Source organism: Microcebus murinus, chromosome X (genome assembly GCF_040939455.1).
Source record: "Microcebus murinus isolate Inina chromosome X, M.murinus_Inina_mat1.0, whole genome shotgun sequence".
NCBI lineage: Eukaryota > Metazoa > Chordata > Mammalia > Primates > Cheirogaleidae > Microcebus > Microcebus murinus.
In genome coordinates, this window is record NC_134136.1 from 51461080 (window position 1) to 51479299 (window position 18220).

At 35.0% G+C, this 18220-nt stretch overlaps 1 protein-coding gene across 4 annotated transcripts in view; it reads right to left on the reverse strand.

Annotated features, from left to right (window-relative positions):
- Window positions 1-18220, reverse strand: part of TENM1 (teneurin transmembrane protein 1) — a 779956-nt gene that overhangs the window by 561786 nt on the left and 199950 nt on the right. The gene's annotated exons all lie outside the window — the stretch shown is intronic.

The window sequence follows — 18220 nt, forward strand, 5'->3', positions numbered from 1 at the left end:
GCATGGACTTCCTTGCTTGCCAAAATGAAAATTAAGCAATCTTTTGTCATATCGCAAAAAAATACGGTGTGCATATATGTTGAGCGGTGTTACTGGTTAAAAATTCCTCTTTCCAAAGATGGGAGTAAGAGTGAGCCTTTGTCATCTAATGAAGAGGACTTCAGTCAGAGGACGTGGATTTACCACACATGACAAACACAGGCTCTCATGCCGCCTCCTACCCTCCCACCCTCAGAAGGGGGAAAAGAGGAGAGTTCCAGACGTCAAGAGAGTTAGGATTTGCTCTTTTCTGATTCCTGTGGCTAACATAAAAAAAATAAAATTAAAATAAAATTAAAAAATAGTATAAGTGTTTCTTGGATTATTGTAGGGCTTTGGTTTATTTCCAGGGTATGTAAATGGTGTTTTTGTTAATTTGTTGGGCTTTATAGTTGTTTTGGGAAGTGCATTTGTAAATCACCTCACTAGACCACAGCTAGAAATTCTGCCCAAATGACTGATTTGTTAATGGTAGGCTTTTATAAAAATGCTACACATTAGGGATATTTTTTTTGCTTAGTATTTCAAACTCTTAGTACAAAAAAATTATATAATATTTTAGATATATTGTGTTGGATAAAATATAATATTAAAATTAATTTAGTATGTTTAGTTTTTAATGTGGCTCCTGGAAATTTTAAAATTACATATACATTTGCATTATATTTCTATTAGGCAGTGCTAGTCTAGATCTCATATCCATCTTACAAGAAGTACTGGGGACGGAGAAACATATCAAAGAATACAGTGAGGATGCACATAGAAAATCTAGAGTATAAGAAAATGTATAGGAAGAAATGATCCAATTTCATCAACAAATAAATTGCAAGGAAAAAATTAAAAAAGGGAAAGGAAAGGAAGGTAAGGATAAATGGGCAAAGCACACAGGAATTTTAGCGCAGTGAAACTACTCTGCATGGTATTATCATGGTGGATACATGTCATTTGTCCAAACCCATAGAACACACAACACCAAGAGCAAACCCTTATATAAACCATAGACTTTGGGTCATAATGATGTGTCAATGCAGGCTCATCAGTTGTAACAAATGTACCATTCTGGCAGGGGATAAAAATAAAAAAAGATCTAAGAGACATACCAACCAATTGTGACATGTGCATCTTATTTAGATTTTCATCTGAACAAAAAATAAAAATCTATACACATATTTATAAGATAATTCGTGAAAATGGGAATATACAGGATACCTGAAGATATTAAAGATTTATTGCACATTTTAAAATTGCAATATGGTATTGTAGCTGAAGAAGAATTTTTATATCTTATAATCATATACTAAAGTTTTATGGATGAAATTATATGATATCTTGGATTTAGTTCAAAAATCCATGGAGGAAAGAAGGGAACTGGGTGGTATGCAGATAAAGCAATATTATCTATGTGTTAAAAAAATCACTGAGGTTATGTGACAGTTAAGTTTTGGATTCATTCAATCATATGCTTTACTTATATATATATAGATGCTCCTCAACTTATGATGGGGTTATCTCTTAATAAACCCATCATACAGCTGGAAAATTGTAAATCAAAATTATCGTAAGTCAAGGACCATATGTATGCTTAAAATTTTAGATAATAAAAAGTTAAAATAGCTCACAATCTCAAATGGAATCAACCTATGTGCCCATCAATTCATGAATGGATTAAGAAATGTGGTGAATATACATATATATGTGTATATATGTATACACACACACATATATATATACACACACACGCACACAGACCATGGAGTCCTACTCAGCCATAAAAAGGAATGAAATAATGTCTTTTGCAGCAACTTGGATGGAGCTGGAGACCATTATCCTAAGTGAAGTATCTCAGGAATAGAAAAATAACACCACATGTATTCTCTAAGAATTGGAACTTTTGGAGAGTTTTTAGTGATGTAGGAAAATACTAGAATACAATGATAAATGAAAAAATAAGATAAAAATAAAATTTAATAATGATAAATTATTAATACTAGTTTCATTGAAAGAGGGATTATCTTTCTATTAAACTCCCTATAAGGAACTTTTATTACTTGTAATCAGAAAAATAGTACCCCTCACACACAGAGGTTTACTACCAATTATTTGAAAAAAAATTAAAAGACTGAAAGGAAGTACACCAAAATACTTAAATGTCAATTATCTTTGTGATATGTGATTATGAATTATTCTTATATCTTTTATGATTTCCCTATTCTCTACATTGAGGATGTATTATTTTTTTCATTAGAAAAATTTAGCCAGGACAGTGGCGTGTGCCTGTAGTCCCAGCTACTTGGGAGGCTAAGGCAGGAGGATTGCGATTTCAAGCCTAGTCTGGGAAAAATAGCAAGACCCGATCTCAAAACAAAATAAAAAATAAAAAGAAAAGAAAAACAGCAACTGTTTTAGATGGAACATTTGAAATTTTTCCTTTCTGCTCTTCCTGTCCATGTTCATATAAACGTGTGGCTGTTCAGCCATTCATTAGAGGTATACATTAGTAGTACTTTAAACTTTGCAAAGCACGTTAGACCTTTTCCAATTTTTAATTTTCACATACAGTATTATAATTTATATGCCTGAAACCTCTATCACATAGCAGGTCAGGAGGATATTATTACTCCCACTTTCAGATGAGAAAACAGAGGCCCAGATATTTGTCAAAGATCACGTAGCAAGGTAGTAGCAGACCTCAGACAACAACCCAGGTTTCATTACTCCTAATGTGGTGCTCTTTTTACTATGTCATGTTGCTTCCCATGAAGAGTATCAAACTCGACGTATTATTCATTTATCAAATAACTAACTTAAGCCCAATTGAATTCAAGTTACTTACATCAATTAAATGTACTATCCATTTTACTTAACTGTACCTGAGAGCCATGTGCAGGAAAGAGGCACTCAGATGAAATAACAGGGAGGAAGCAGTAGAATTTTGTGACATATGGCATGCTTGCTGGTGAAATCAAAGGTATGTTTCATGCCAGCTTTTTGTCTGCAAAGTGTCTTTCATTTCACTAAGAGGTATACCCCATGCCAGGAAATGCACAACCTCCTAGTCTTTTCTTTTGAAACCTAAACCCATGAGAGCATGGACTTGGCATGACTTGATGGAACATTGAATGCAATATGCTTGACCCATTTGTGGATACAAACTATCCAGATTATCTACTGTGGAGAAGGACTCGAGGTTGTCATGTGGATTTCTTATCAGCCCAGGGCAAGTGGGGATACAATTGAGTCTTAGGTTTTTCCCTGGCTAGAGAATATGGCTTTGTAATTTCAGAGAATGAAAATAAGCCCCTGGCAAAGAAAATAAAAGCCAAAACAGGAAGCAACCAAGTACACTAAAAGTATAGGACAAAAGCAACTAAGTTCTCCTGTGCAGAATAATATCTTTGTACTTTTTGCCCTAGGGTGTTGTAAAACCCCCTAGCAGACTTTAGTTTAGCCCAAAGTGTCTAATCTTTGCAAGTAAGTCTACCTCTTATCAAATAGGGAAGGGAGATGTTGGAGAGCAGGACACCATGGGGTATTTGAAAAACACATCTCTGTAGATTTTTAAGAACATAAAATTTGTACTTCCTTGCTACAAAAACCTTTGATACCAGCTTAACAGAAGCTCTCAGGGAAAATATCAACATAGAATGAAGACCTCATATTTAAGAGGAGGTATTCTGGGTAAGACAGAGGCCTTTTCCATAAATACCATTGTCATTTTGGATTACTTGGTCCTCCAGTTGGTATGGTCAATCTATTTAATTTGGTAAACCTTGCCTTACATGCTGATGACTCCTTACTAGAAAGGTGGTTTGTAGTGAGGGAAGAAATATTTTAGACTTCATTCTAATTGTAGAGGTCTAGTTAGCTAAAAAAAGGAGGAAGAGTCCTTAAAGCACCTCTATTACAGAAGAATGAGAAGCAAGATATTAGAGAAAGCTTTTGAGTCCAGAGAGAGCTGAGTTCTACTACAAGCTCCTCCATTTACTTAGCCTCATGTTTCCTCATCCATAAAATTGGAATAACCATATCTACCTCACAATGTTGACAAAAAAAAATAACCAAAACATATGTCATATGTATTTTGTAGCAGAAAGTTTGAAAGTAATACCAAGGTCTTAACAATCGTTAGATGATAGAATTCTTAGATAGATTATTAGATGGCAGCACTAAGGGCAGTTTTTTATTGTTTCCTTTTCTTCATCTTATTTTTTATAATGAACACATTCTAATATTATAATGAAAAAACCCCAACATATACTATTTAAAAATCATCTATGTGAAGCTCCTAGTCTAGTGTGGGGCACACAATAAGCACTCATTTCCTCATTGTTAGCTGCCATCATTGTTGTAATTAACATCTTCATCATCTTCTTCCTATTATTGGTGGGAAAACAGGCTTAGAAAGGTTAAGCAGCTTACTTTAGTCCATATATCTTGGAAGCAAGTAAAATGCCTATCATACTGCTTCAAATACATGCATATAGAGACACATTTCATGGATCATGAATATGTTGATCTAGTTGAGAAAGTAATCAGTCCAAACTTGACCAACACATCACAGGCTCTCACTGAATCAGACTACTTAAAATGGAGCAAAATTTTGACGAAAGGATCGTGTATGCATGAAGTGATATGAAGATTTGAAGGGCATATAATCATGTCAAGAAAAGGAAGAATTTCCAGTAAAAAAGTAAATAACAATGCTCTTTAATAATAATTTAGCAATTCTTATAGGTTATCAGCAATAACCAGTAGGTAAAGTTTTTCTCTGAAATCACCGCCTTCTCTCTCTGTCAATCATGCATGTGTGAGGGAAAAATCCCTCACACAAAGGAAATCCCTTCCTCTTACTCCTTCAGAATTCCAGTGGCTTCTTACTGTTCCTAGACTGAATAAACAATCCAACTATAGCACCTTCCCTTTATTTCTATTCCAGATCTATTCTGTCTTTCATCAAAGGTTACTTGATCTATCTATATCCTTTTCTCAGATGTCTATCTGTCAACAACTTATTCAGATGTCTATCTGACATCAACAGATGTCTATCTGTCAACAACTTACTGATGTCTATCTATCAACAACTTATTCAAAGTGATTTAATGACTAATTGGAACTAAATAGGTTATCTTTCCCAGAAGAAGTTAATTTTTAGAGAGGTCATCTGGAAATTTAATGTCTTTCACTAAAAGTATTAATTTTTTAGTTTTGAAACTTTAAGCTCCATAATAGACTATTAAGGGAAATACCTTGTGACTGAAGAGTGCTTTCCTTTGTGCTCCCAAAGTCAAGTATTCCAGCAATCACTGATTTTATGGGGCTGAGTTCTTACTGGGCCTGATTCTTCAACCCTCAGGTCAGAGATAGGATTAGCCCAAATCCTTATAGAATGTCTTCTATAGATTCAATATTAAGTGAGAATTGAGCTCATCCCTAAATAGAAGCTAACAATGATGAATTTTCTCTCCTCTGCAGCCTCAGAGGGAATCAGTGTTACATCACTGGAAGTTTGAGCATGTGAATTAACACTGCTGAATAGGTTAAGACTATGACAATTCCTATGAATTGTAGTATTCACATCCTTATATAAAATTCCTCAAATAGGATTCAGTGATACAAAGCTAGGCTCTTTCCCCTTCTGCCAAAGTTATAGGAGTCTTCAAGAAGCTCCTGGCCTCAAGTTACTAAAAAGGAATTGGTATTTCTAGAATTTTCTTTTTCACTGGGTCTTATTTGATGGTTGTTTCAAATGTTTAAGGTTAAAAATGCCTACAGTAACTGACTCTGACCCTTTCTTTTGTCCATCTTCAACAAATGATGTGAATTACAGTCAACACTCTGAGTTCTGGCATTCTGTTATCAAGAAATCTCTATTGATTAGAGATTCAGCCAGTACCATAATAGATATTTCTATGATGACCCTGATAAACAACATAAATTGGAAGTATCTTCTGAAGATTTAAAGATAGAGTACAATTCATTCGTTGGACTTTTACATTTAAATATAGTTTACTAAATTCTTCTTCCTTGGAAGTGGTACAAAGCATATTATTTGATTAAGCAGGGCAATGGATTCTTCAATCTTGCTGAATTTATAAAGACACTGACATCTAGGTATAGACCTTTGAATCACCCTTAAGGCCCACTATAACTTTCTTTGATGCAGTGTCACCTTAAAGCATTTACTCATGGGCAAGTGTAACTAACACATGGGTGACATCCACTATGCTTAGCGATAAGTAGTCATTTATATCTCTAAGGTATCTTGACATCAGAATACATATAGGTTGACAAATGTGGCATGAGCTGTAATCATTTACAAACTACTTGTCACAGAAAATGAACTGGGTGTGGGCTATCTTTTGGCAATGCTGTCAGTGTTTTATATAATACATAGCCTGGACATCCAAGTGCATTTAATTAAGAGAAAATTGTAAACACTAATTAGCTGCATTTAATTTTTAAAGCAATTTAAAGTTCATAGTTTAAGGGGAAAAACCTAAAAACAATAGATATGGTCTCTGTGAAATGTAATTAATGTTTGAGAAGCAGTCACTGGGGCACAACATAATGAAGTTGACAAGTCAGTAGCCCTGACATTTCTACATAACACCACAACTCAAACATCATTTTAAAAAGCAGTGAAAATTAAACGTGGCACATCAAGTATACTAACCTGCAGTGCCAGTTTGGCTGGGGGTGGAATCTGTTTATTAAAAGTTTGCAATCTCTAACTGATAGGATGTAAGTTATAAAAGAATGATGTACAAGATAACTCAGGGAAAAACATAGGAAGAAGTATTCACTATTATTTATTTAAAGTTATTATATTAATAACAGCTCTACTCAAAATCAGACATAACTAAGGAATTATTTCATGTTCTATTTCTTGTGTTCCCTTTCCTTGATTCTAAGACCATTTAGTCAGTGAAAATAAGCCATTAAGGTAATCAATTTCTTTGGGAAGGGCTAGACCAGCAGTCCCCAACCTTTATGGCACCAGGGACAGGTTTCATGGAAGACAATTTTTTCCACAGATTGGGAGGTAGGGGAAAGATGGTTTAGGGAAGATTGAAGAGCATTACATTTATTGTGCAATAAAACCTCTCTACTAATGATAATCTGTATTTGCAGCCACTCCCAAGTGCTACCTATCATCACTGCCTCAGCACCACCTCAGATCATCAGGCATTAGATTCTCATAAGGAGTGCACAACCTAGATCCCTCATATGTGCAATTTACAGTAGAGTTACCACTCTTGTGAGAATCTAATGCTGCCTGCTGATCTGACAGGAGACAGAGCTTAAGCAGTGATGTGAGCAATGGGGAGCAGCTGTAAATACAGATGAAGCTTTACTCACTCGTTTGCCTGCTGCTCACCTCCCACTATGCAGCCCAGTTCCTAAGAGGCCACGGACAGGTACCCATCCATGGCCCATGGGTTGGGGACTGTAAGACTAGACAATGGTATTATGGCATACACATTTGAACTGTTTTCACAAAATTTTCTGAGCATGATAGTCAGGGTGATCATTCTCCTCTTATTAAAAAATTGAAATAGAGTTGTCATTTTCATATAACACTTAAATGTTACATTCAGGAAGAAGGTGAAAGACCCCTTAACCCTTTCAAGCATGGAGGTTGCCATCTCAGGCTTTACTTTATCATACAACACTCTCTTTGAGGCATTTTCTTATACTGGCCATGATTCCCTTTGAATACAAAATAATATAATACCCAACAACGTTAGAAGCAATCATATTGCTTGCAGCTTTGATTTCTTAGAGATAACTCAATATTTAAAATGTCTTTTCTATAGTGCAAGAGCCTTCCTCATGGTTATGTCTTAGATCTCTCAGAAGTAGGACTTCTTGAGCTGCTATACGACTTCTCACTGGTCACTGAAATTAACTGCATGTCTCTGCACCACCATTCTTTTAACACATCCTTATCGTATCCCTGAGTTTTATAAATCCATGATGTTGGGAGGCTTAAAGTTTTCCTGTTTCTGCTATAATATGCTTTATTTCTACCTCTCAAGAAGTTATTTTAGTATGCCAAATTGATATCTCATGATAACAATACTAATCTCCACCCTCAAAATGTGAGGAATTCCAATAGGAAATTCCTGATCACAAAGTCTCTATAGTTAGCCAAATTAAAAAAAAATCCTGTGGCTTTCCTTTTTAACACTGGATTATATTTTCACTTATATGAATCTATCCAAATTAATAACACAGAACATGGGGGAAAGTTACATATATGAAGATGTTCACCTCCGGAATGTTTAAGAGAATTGAAAAACCAGAAAAAATCTATTGGGTCGAAATAAGGAAATAGGTATATGTTGTTATAGACACTTGATTAAATATTATGCCATCACTTCAAATGAAGGTAAAGAAAAATGTGGAAACTTAAAAACATGTTTATGATATAATGGTCAGTAAAGGAAAAACTAAATATACCCTATAGTCTCAAAATAAGTCAAAAAAATCTGTGCATTAAAAGGACCAGAGAAACACATAGGAAAAGATCAAATGAAAATACACTATAATGACAGTAGTTTAGATGTTGGAATTATGGATGACATATATTGTCCACATGCTCTGCATTCTTTATGTATGTGTATGTGTGTGTGTGTGTGTGTATCATTGCAAAATCCTTGAATTTTAAAAGGTGATATGGGACTGTCTTCAAATATGCTTATGAAATTTTTAGCTAAGATCTTATTATTATTAACTACTTTAATGTTTCACTCCCCAATATTTTAGAACACATCTGGAGCTTGAACTTTGGATTAAGTCAAGCCTTTTTACGTTAATACCAGGTTTTTCATGGTTCTTCAAAGAATCTGAAAGCTGCATTTTATCAAGGTTCAAAGGTGGTAGCCTTTTTGGTAGTCAAGTTCATCATAACAGATTGCTTCTTATTGATAAAAAAAATCCCTGAAATAAAGTAGAAGTGGTTTGTACAGAAAAAAAAAATGTGTTTTCTGGGCAATTGTAGTAGTACAGGAAAGATGGAGCAGTGGATTATGGAGAGGAGAGAGAAACAGGTGCCTAGAGATTAAGAAGTACTAACTATGAAATCTAAAATGAAGGACATTTATAATTATACATTATTCAGAATTGACCAATTTCTAGCCACCACCAAATAAAGTAGAAGAAACACCAGGAATGAAGGTGAAGACATTAGTATAGATCCTGTAGACATTTGCAAACAACTTTGTAGGAATAAATTTAACATTCTATATGAAAATGGCAAATTCTTTTTAAAATTGACAAAACTAGCACAAGAAGCAATATAAAACCTAGTTACCTCCACATTTATTAATATTAAAGACAATGAATTTATAATTTTCAAATGAAACCCAAGAGGGAACTTTTTTTTTTTTTTTGAGACAGAGTCTCACTTTGTTGCCCAGGCTAGAGTGAGTGCCGTGGCATCAGCCTAGCTCACAGCAACCTCAAACTTCTGGGCTCAAGCAATCCTGCTGCCTCAGCCTCCCCAGTAGCTGGGACTACAGGCATGCGCCGCCATGCCCAGCTAATTTTTTCTACATATATTAGTTGGCCAATTAATTTCTTTCTATTTATAGTAGAGACGGGGCCTCACTGTTGCTCAGGCTGGTTTAGAACTCCTGACCTCGAGCAATCCACCTGCCTTGGCCTCCCAGAGTACTCAAGAGGGAACTTTTGACATAGAGGGTTTCACTCATGAATTCTGTTGAAGATTTTAAAAGCAAATAATATAAATCTTACACACACTACTTCAGAAAATAGAGAAGGAAATATTTGCAGCTCATTTCACCAGGCCAGTATAACCCTGATATCCAAACTTGACAAGGATATTACTAATATAAGAAAAAAATTATACACAAATTTTTATATCTGTATACACAGATACAAAAATATCTATCATAAACATAGACATAAAATATTGAACATAATATTACCAAATGTTATCCAGAAACATATAAAAGGTTAATAAATCATAATCAAACAGAGTTTATCCCAGGAATGCAAGGTTGGTACAATATTCAAAAAGCAATGTCATTCACACTATGGAGAGGATAAAATAGAAAAATCATATGATTACCTAAATAAGTGCTGAAAAACATTTGACAAAATTTAACATTCCTTTATGATTAAAAAAAAACCTTTCAGTAAACTAGAAATAAAAGGGACCTTTCTAAACCTACAAAAGGCATGCATTTTAAAACTTACAGTTAACATCATGCTTGATAGTGAAAGACTAAATATTTTTCTCCTAAGATCAGGAAGATATGTTTGGTCTCACCACTTCTATACAATATTGTCTTGGAGGTTCTAGACCACACCATAAGTAAAACAAAAGAAATAATAGGAGTACAGATTTTAAGGAAGGAAAGAAGAAAGGTTGCCTTTATTTGCAAATGACATGACTATCTACATAGTGACTCATAAGGTGTTGAAAAATAGCTACTAGAACTAATAAGTGAAATTAATAAGTTTCACAGGATTCCTGGGAACATATGAAAATCAGTTATATTTCTACTTACTAGCAATAGAACTGGAAAATTAAATTTAAAAAGGCAATTACAATAACATCAAAAAGCATAAAATATTTAAGAAAAAATTAACAAAATGTACCAGACCTTTTGCTAAAAATATGAAACATTACTGAGAGAAGTTAAACAAGATCTAGTTAAATGGAAAACTATACTATGTTCATGGATTAGAAGTCTCAACATTAAGATGTCATTTTTTTGTAAATGGCCATAACAATCAAAATTATAGAATTTTTTGCAAAAATTGACAAGCTGATTATAAAATTTAGGAATAAAAACAAAGGTCTTAGAATAGCCAAAGGAATCTTGACAAAGAAGAATGTTGAAGGAAATATACTATGTGATTTTAAGACTTATTACAAAATGACAGTAATCAAGAAAGTATAGTATTTGTCTAAGAATAGATAAATAGGTCAGTGCAAAAAAGTGGAAGCAGTTTCTAAAAGAAGTTTTCTACAGGAAAAAAAATTCTAAAGCCTCAGATCTGGCTTGATGATATTTATTTATTAATAACTTTTGTATTCCCATTGTACCTTTCAGTTTCCGGCACACAGTTTGTGTTTACAAAACATTTGTTGATAAAATGACCATTTTAAGCATTCACACTATGGCAACCAAACCATTTGGCAGCTTTTTCATTAATTTTCTGTGATAAATGGCATCGTCTTGTTACTTGAAAATAATCTAGCTTCATCAATCTAAAAATATATCATTTTTGTATAAAGTTGACTATGTGCATATATGTCTCAGAAAGTTGAACTTACTAAAATTTTTTAAAGACTCTGGTAGTGTATTTCTTATAGACTTCTTAAAGAAATAATTGACTCAAGTAGGATATACCATAGTGAGTTAAACTGAGGTCTTCTGGGTAAGAAAAGGGTATAAAGTGAGATTTTTTTCCTCCTCTTCTGAGAAGTCACATTATTTGCTCCCCTTCCCAGCTTCAGTATAAGAATTACATTGAGTATGGCAAACTGTAGGCACTGAAAACAAACATTTCATAATAATACATTTTGGGCACATTTTATCTCAAAAACAGCTTCAATTCAAATTCTAGTTAATTAATCTAATTTCACAGCACCATGCATCTTATTAGGCTTAGCCATTTGTCTTTGCCCAAAAGGACTTGAGGTTTTGCTCTAGAGAATCAACAAATCTAAAATAAAACTAAAAAAGAACAGCAATAGATAATAATTTGGGCTTTTAAAAATTATTCATCAAAGCTGGCACAGCACATAGGTGGAGTAGGCAGCTGCCTATATATTGTCACTTCTGAGATATGCATATAACCACCTTCTCTCCCCACCCCCACACTGCAGCTTGGCACTGATTCTGGCTTTCTCACCCTCAAGATTCATTTCTTTGCCTTAAGGGATTATCTCCAGAATTGCTCCATTAAAATGCAAATAAGTTATGTAGGAGGGGTGACACATTAACATACTCTTAGTAATTATCTGCTGCTATCATCCTATCAGGAATAATTTATCAATTGTCCAGCAGAAATAAGGCCCTGAGGGTATCTAATGTAGAAAAGGTATGGTTGTGCAAGCCTAGATAGCACACCAATTTATCAATTGCCCACCAAAAATAAGGCCCTGTGGGTATCTAATGTAGATAATATACAGGTGTTCAACTCTAGGTAGCACACCATGGTTGGAGGCTTGGAGCAGCAAGGGAACAGCATTTACTCACTCATACAGCAAATTCTCTTGGGTACCTATACTATGACATCCACTGTACTAGTAGTCACTAAGGGTCTAGACAATAATAAATTTTTAACCTTACTCACAGACATGTTGAATTAGGTACCTGGAGAGAAAGGTAATGGGGCACAGCATCCTGAACCTCAGATTTCCTATCAGTAAAATGGAGTAACTACTAGTATTTCCCTCATAGAATTGGTAAGGACTAAACATGATAATGCATGTAAAGTGCTTCATATAGTCCCTGGCATGAAATAAGAGCTTAAAAAATGATTGCTTCTATTATTATTATTATCATCACTGAGTGACAACTAACTAATAATTTCTAAAAGTGGAAAGGAATGTTGAAATAAGCCCAAAGCACATAAAATAATATCCAGAAGGGCTTTCATGAAAGAGATAGGGCATTTAAGATATGATCATAAAAATAATCACTATATATTGAACACTTCCTATGTGTCAGGCACTGTGCTGTGTGCTTTATATTCAGTAGCTCATTCAATTCTCACAATGTCCCCTATAAGGAAGGGCCTGTTATTATTTTCATTTTAGACATGAGGAAATCAAGGATTGGAGAAGGTGAAATAACTTGCTCACAGTCACACCGTAAATGGAACAGCTGTGATGTAGCTTTGTAGAATGTAGATGGTTTCAAGCAGCAATGAAGGAAGCCGTCAGAGGGGATTCTAGGCGCTGGGAAGAGTATAAGCAAATGCAGGGTGGTGGGAATATGCTAATGTCATTCATGGAATACTGAGTGGGTCTGTTTGTCTAAAGTGAAGGGACAATGTAGGAGAGCAAGGAATGATAAAGCTAGAAAGACAGATTGAAACTATGTGACTGTCAGATTTGTTGAACTGAAGAATTTGACTTTAATCTGAAAGACTTGCCATGTTAGGGAAAAGGTTATTGAAAAGGGAAGTGGAAGAGAGGCAAAGATGGATTTCACCCTTAGGAACTTTACATAGGACCAGCCCTGGACAAACTGACACTTCTTACCCTTTCTGTGTCTTCCCTAAAACACCGAAAGCAACCATTCCCAAAGCAACCATCTCTTTTCCTTCCCAAAGGAGAGGCCAGTAGAGGGATTTCATAACAGTCATAGTGGGAGATGCCTAGGGTTGGGGTAAGAACACATCACACCACAGACAAAACTATGTACACTTAAAGCCAGCTCTGCTTTCCTTGTGGATCCACATACTTGTGAGTGTAACTGAAGTGTGTGCATGTGTATGTGAGAAAGAGACAGAGAGAATTAAAATCCATGTAGCAAAGTAGTTCTCATGATTATATATCTATTATAATTTTCTGCCAAATGATTCATACACAAAAAGGGAATCTGTACTACTTAACATTCTGCTCTGATAATAATAGAATACTTAGTTTCTTGACTCCACACTCTTCTAACATAAGCAGCCAGTGTCACTAAGATACCATATTTGTGTTCAATGGTACCCCACCCCTGTCCCTGAATCTGGGACCAATCTTGAAATAGGCAAGTGGAATAATAAAGCTCTAAGTGACTCAACTTTCTGACATCAAATCAGCTTTGCTGCTGGACTTGCTCTGACCCTGTTAACTCTATTAACATTTCAGCATTGTTCCTTTTAAATGCTCCGATCCTTGATCCCAGTTCCAGGAACCAAGTCCTTGCCTCACATCGTAACTCCCTTGACTAAAACTATAGTTCTGTCAAGCCTAGGGTAACACCTTCACTGCAGTCCTTATAAGGAATGGAAATCTGGCTCCAAATTTCTGACCCCATTATCTCCAGATAGAACTAGACCTGACATTTACTGACTACCAGAATACTTAAATGTCTACTACTGGTCTTCTCTGAAGCATGTTCAATCTGCTTATTAGGTTTTGTATTTCCTACTGGGCTTCCCTGAAGACAATTACCTACATGTCTAGACTTCCTTCTACTCCCCATTGCCAACACCTACCTAGATTTTTGTAATGCTCTGCCTAGCCCTTCTTGGTCTTCCTGGCTTCCAGATTTTGGTAAATCTTAGTTTGGGATCCCCTATTGCTCGCCATGTTCCAGTCATAATAGGTAGGGCTAGTGGCTTTGACTCAATGCTATAGCTAAAACTCTTGCTCATAAGTGATATAAATTAAGACTTGACAAACTCCCTGCTTCTTTCCTCCAAACATCTCAGGTTATAGTGTTCAATAAATATTAAATAACAATAATATAGCATAGAAGAGGAGATATATCATTAAATAAATCATGGAGATGTCAATCTACCTGTCTCAAATTGAAAAAATTTTATCTTTGGCATTAAGCTTAGCTTTCTTATATTCATTCATAATAAGCTGTAAAGAATGGAAATGAACTAGTATTTCATAAGGATAAATTATGGGTATGATTTGATTAAAAATTTTACTTTTTCCTGAGATAGTCAATTATTCACCCAATTTTCATAGTCCATATACCCAGAAGCCTCATTCTGCATACCGATTATATAAGTCATTTTCAAACATGGTTAACCCTTGATCATCATATTAATGTTGAGAAGCAGAAAATCATTTCATCCAAAACAGCATATTATTCAAACCCTAAATCTACTGAGCTTTGGGAGTACATTATATGATATTTCTATTCTATCCCTACACAAACATTTATTGAACAGTGGCTCTCAGCAAAATATTAATATATACCAATTGAGTACAAGAGGAAGCTATCTCAGAAATACATTGAATGGCAAGAACAAAGCCAAATGGGAATTAAACACAGACAACCCACAAAGTTAACATTAAACATAATTTCAACAAAAAATTAATAAAATTAATAAATGTCCAAAACAATCATTAAGTGGAAAAATCAGATTATAATATAATAATATTTATCATATAATTTTATTTCCCTAAATGCACATGCACACACACATAATTTCTCCATTACCGGGCTATTCCATTAGTCACACCTGATGCCCTAAGACAGCAACAGTGGCAACATCCATGACTGGAATAGGAGGCAACGTCAGCAATAACAGTAACTTCTAATCAGGGAGTAAATGCCTAGTAAATGAAATAGCCCTCATTTCACGATGATTATTCTGATTTGCTTTATTTAGTTTTCACATTGGTGGGTCAGTCATATTCTCCTAATAATCATCCCTTAGGGTGGTAGCAGGGTCTACTGTATTCATAATACATGCAGTCATATCTGCTCAAGTCCTCTATATGAACTAATTTTACTGATTTGACTCCTGATTTGGCACAATCAGTTCTTCATTAAATTGACTGCTTATTTCTTGCAATTGATCAAATCAATTGGCAGGTTTATGCTGACATGGTCTAAGGATTGTTATATCTGATAACTGAGGTCCAATGCTTTAATCCAGCTATAATAGCTGAGTGGAGTAGTTGCAACAGAGACTTCTTATCCCACAAAGCTGAAAATACCATCTGGCCCTTTACAGAAAAATTTTGCCACCCCTTGCTCTAGATTCATGGCCCTTGTATTATAGATTAGACACAATAAGACACTATAAGAACCTGAGGCCCAAACAAGTTAAAAATGACTGAAACTCAACATGTCTGATTTTAAAAAAATTCATGGCCTCTGTTACCTGCCTGGTCCCCCAAAATACAATTACAGTACTTCAATAGTGTTCCTCATTTCAAGGAATGACACACCATCCACCTAGTTGCAAACCTGAAATCTATGAGTTATCTTTGATAGGCCCCTCTTTAACACCTCTCTATCCAGTCTAAGCTCTTTCAATTTTACATCTTCCCTACTGAATCTTTCCACTTCTCTCCACTGCCACCATTCTACTCCAGGCACCATCATCCTTCTGGACCACTGCTACAGTCTCGTAAGTGATCTCCCTGATTCTCTTTTGGTCACTTTCTGATTTGCTCTTCACATTGTAGTCAGAGTGAACTTTTCAAAACGCAAATTTGAATTTATAGTATCTCTGCCTAAAACTCTTCAGAGGCCCTCCATTGATCTTAGGGTAAATGGCAAACTCCTTCATGTGGCCCCAAAGACTCTATTCTCTCTAGTCCCTGTTGATCCCTGCAGCCTCATCTTATGCCACCTGCCTCTTCGCTTCTGCTATAACCACTTTGACTTGACATGCTTTCAGTCCCTTCAATTCTCCAAGCTCCCTCACACCTCAGGGTCTTTTTATATGCTTTTCCTCTGCCTGGAATGCTCTCCCTCTCTCTTTGCTTAGTTTGTGCCTTTAGACATTGGCTAATCATCACTTCCTCAGGGAAGCCTCTTCTGACCTTCCTAAATCAAATCCCATTACATGCTCTTATATAGCACTGTATCTTTCCTTCCATGTAATTATCACAGGTACAGTGTTACAATTTGTATGTGTGATTATTTTATGAATGTCTTTCTTCACCATTGGACTGTAAGTTTCATCAGGGCAGGGATCTTGTCTATTTTATTCTGCTGTATCCCTAATACCCAGCCCAGTGTCTTATCTTTAGCTCAATAAATATTAATGTAATAAATGAATGTATGAATTTCCAGAAGTTCACACAGCTAGAGTTCAAGTTTCCTGAGTCCTAATGTAGAACTCTTCATGGCACAATGATGCTTCTATTGAGGTCAACAACACAGGATTGGGACTTTAATATTTTTTTGTTTCTTGGCTACAAACTAACCCCCTAACTTCTGCTAGCTGCTACACATATGGATGGCATTTCCCACCACCTGGAGTGTATGAAAGCATCAGCAACATGATCCTGCTACTAAAACAATAAATCACTTGCCTTAAAGAAGGTGAGTATAGAGTGTTGTTATTATTACCAAAGTGTATGTATGTGAATTCTAAAGGGAAGTATTTGAGCATTAACCATAAAAGGAAAATATGCAGTGATGTTATAACCATATTTAAGTTCCTTTTAAAAAAACTTTCCCAATACTTTCAATTGGCTGACCTAGGTTTCCAAATTTCATTTTTCCTTAGAATACCTAATGTTTTCATAGAAACATCACAAACAACCTTTCATAGATTAAGTTGTTACCTATTTGGAAGGAAAAAAAACCAAACAAATAGAATACTGTTCTTCCTTAAAAAAACCTAAGCTGAAACACATGCATTATTATACTTGTAAAGCTATGTGAAATAATAAAGAAAATTTGTGAAATGCTTTTCTGGAAAAGCTACTTATGGAAAATTCTTATTTTAAACTAATAAATGGACTTTTGATAGTGAAATCTAAGAATTGTGCATATTCTTTAGAAAATCTAAGTTATAATCCTGAAGTACTATAATCATCTAATAGGTACCTGATCTTTCAAATTATTTAATCTTTCTCCATATTAACTTTCTGACCTAGCTTTTTGCAAACACTCCTAAGTTCCTGAAAATATTTTCGTGACACAAAACCCTAAGGTATTGACGTTGCCCTATGTTAGCAACTATCTTACAGATGTAGTTGGGTTCTGAGTGGCTCATAGGAAAACATATGTCTAATACAGCACTCCTAAAAATAGATATTCCAGTTGAAAGTCCAATTTTATTTTCTGGATTTCAGGATTAGAAACCCAACAGCCGCTTACCAACAGATTCCATGTTAAATCAGGAGGGGATTTACTGATTCCATTACAGCTAAAGGGCAAATAACCAAAAAAAAAAAAAAAAAAGCTTTTATCCTCCCAGAATAACATAATTGCACTTTCAAATGAAATTCGACCCTATATTTCATTCATCATAAAATTCTCACATCCTCAGAATCTCCCTCATGGTAGGCAATATATACTCATCAAATAAACAATTTCAAAGGTACTGCAGGTCAATCAATCTGTTGAGCATAGATCAGTAGTTAAGTGTTGTTTATAAGTATAGCACTGTGTCAGACATTTTGGAGGATATATAAGTCAATAGGATGCAGCCCTTGCCCACTTGGGCATCATAAACTTGTTGAAAAGATCTACCCATGTGAAATATTTATCAACTA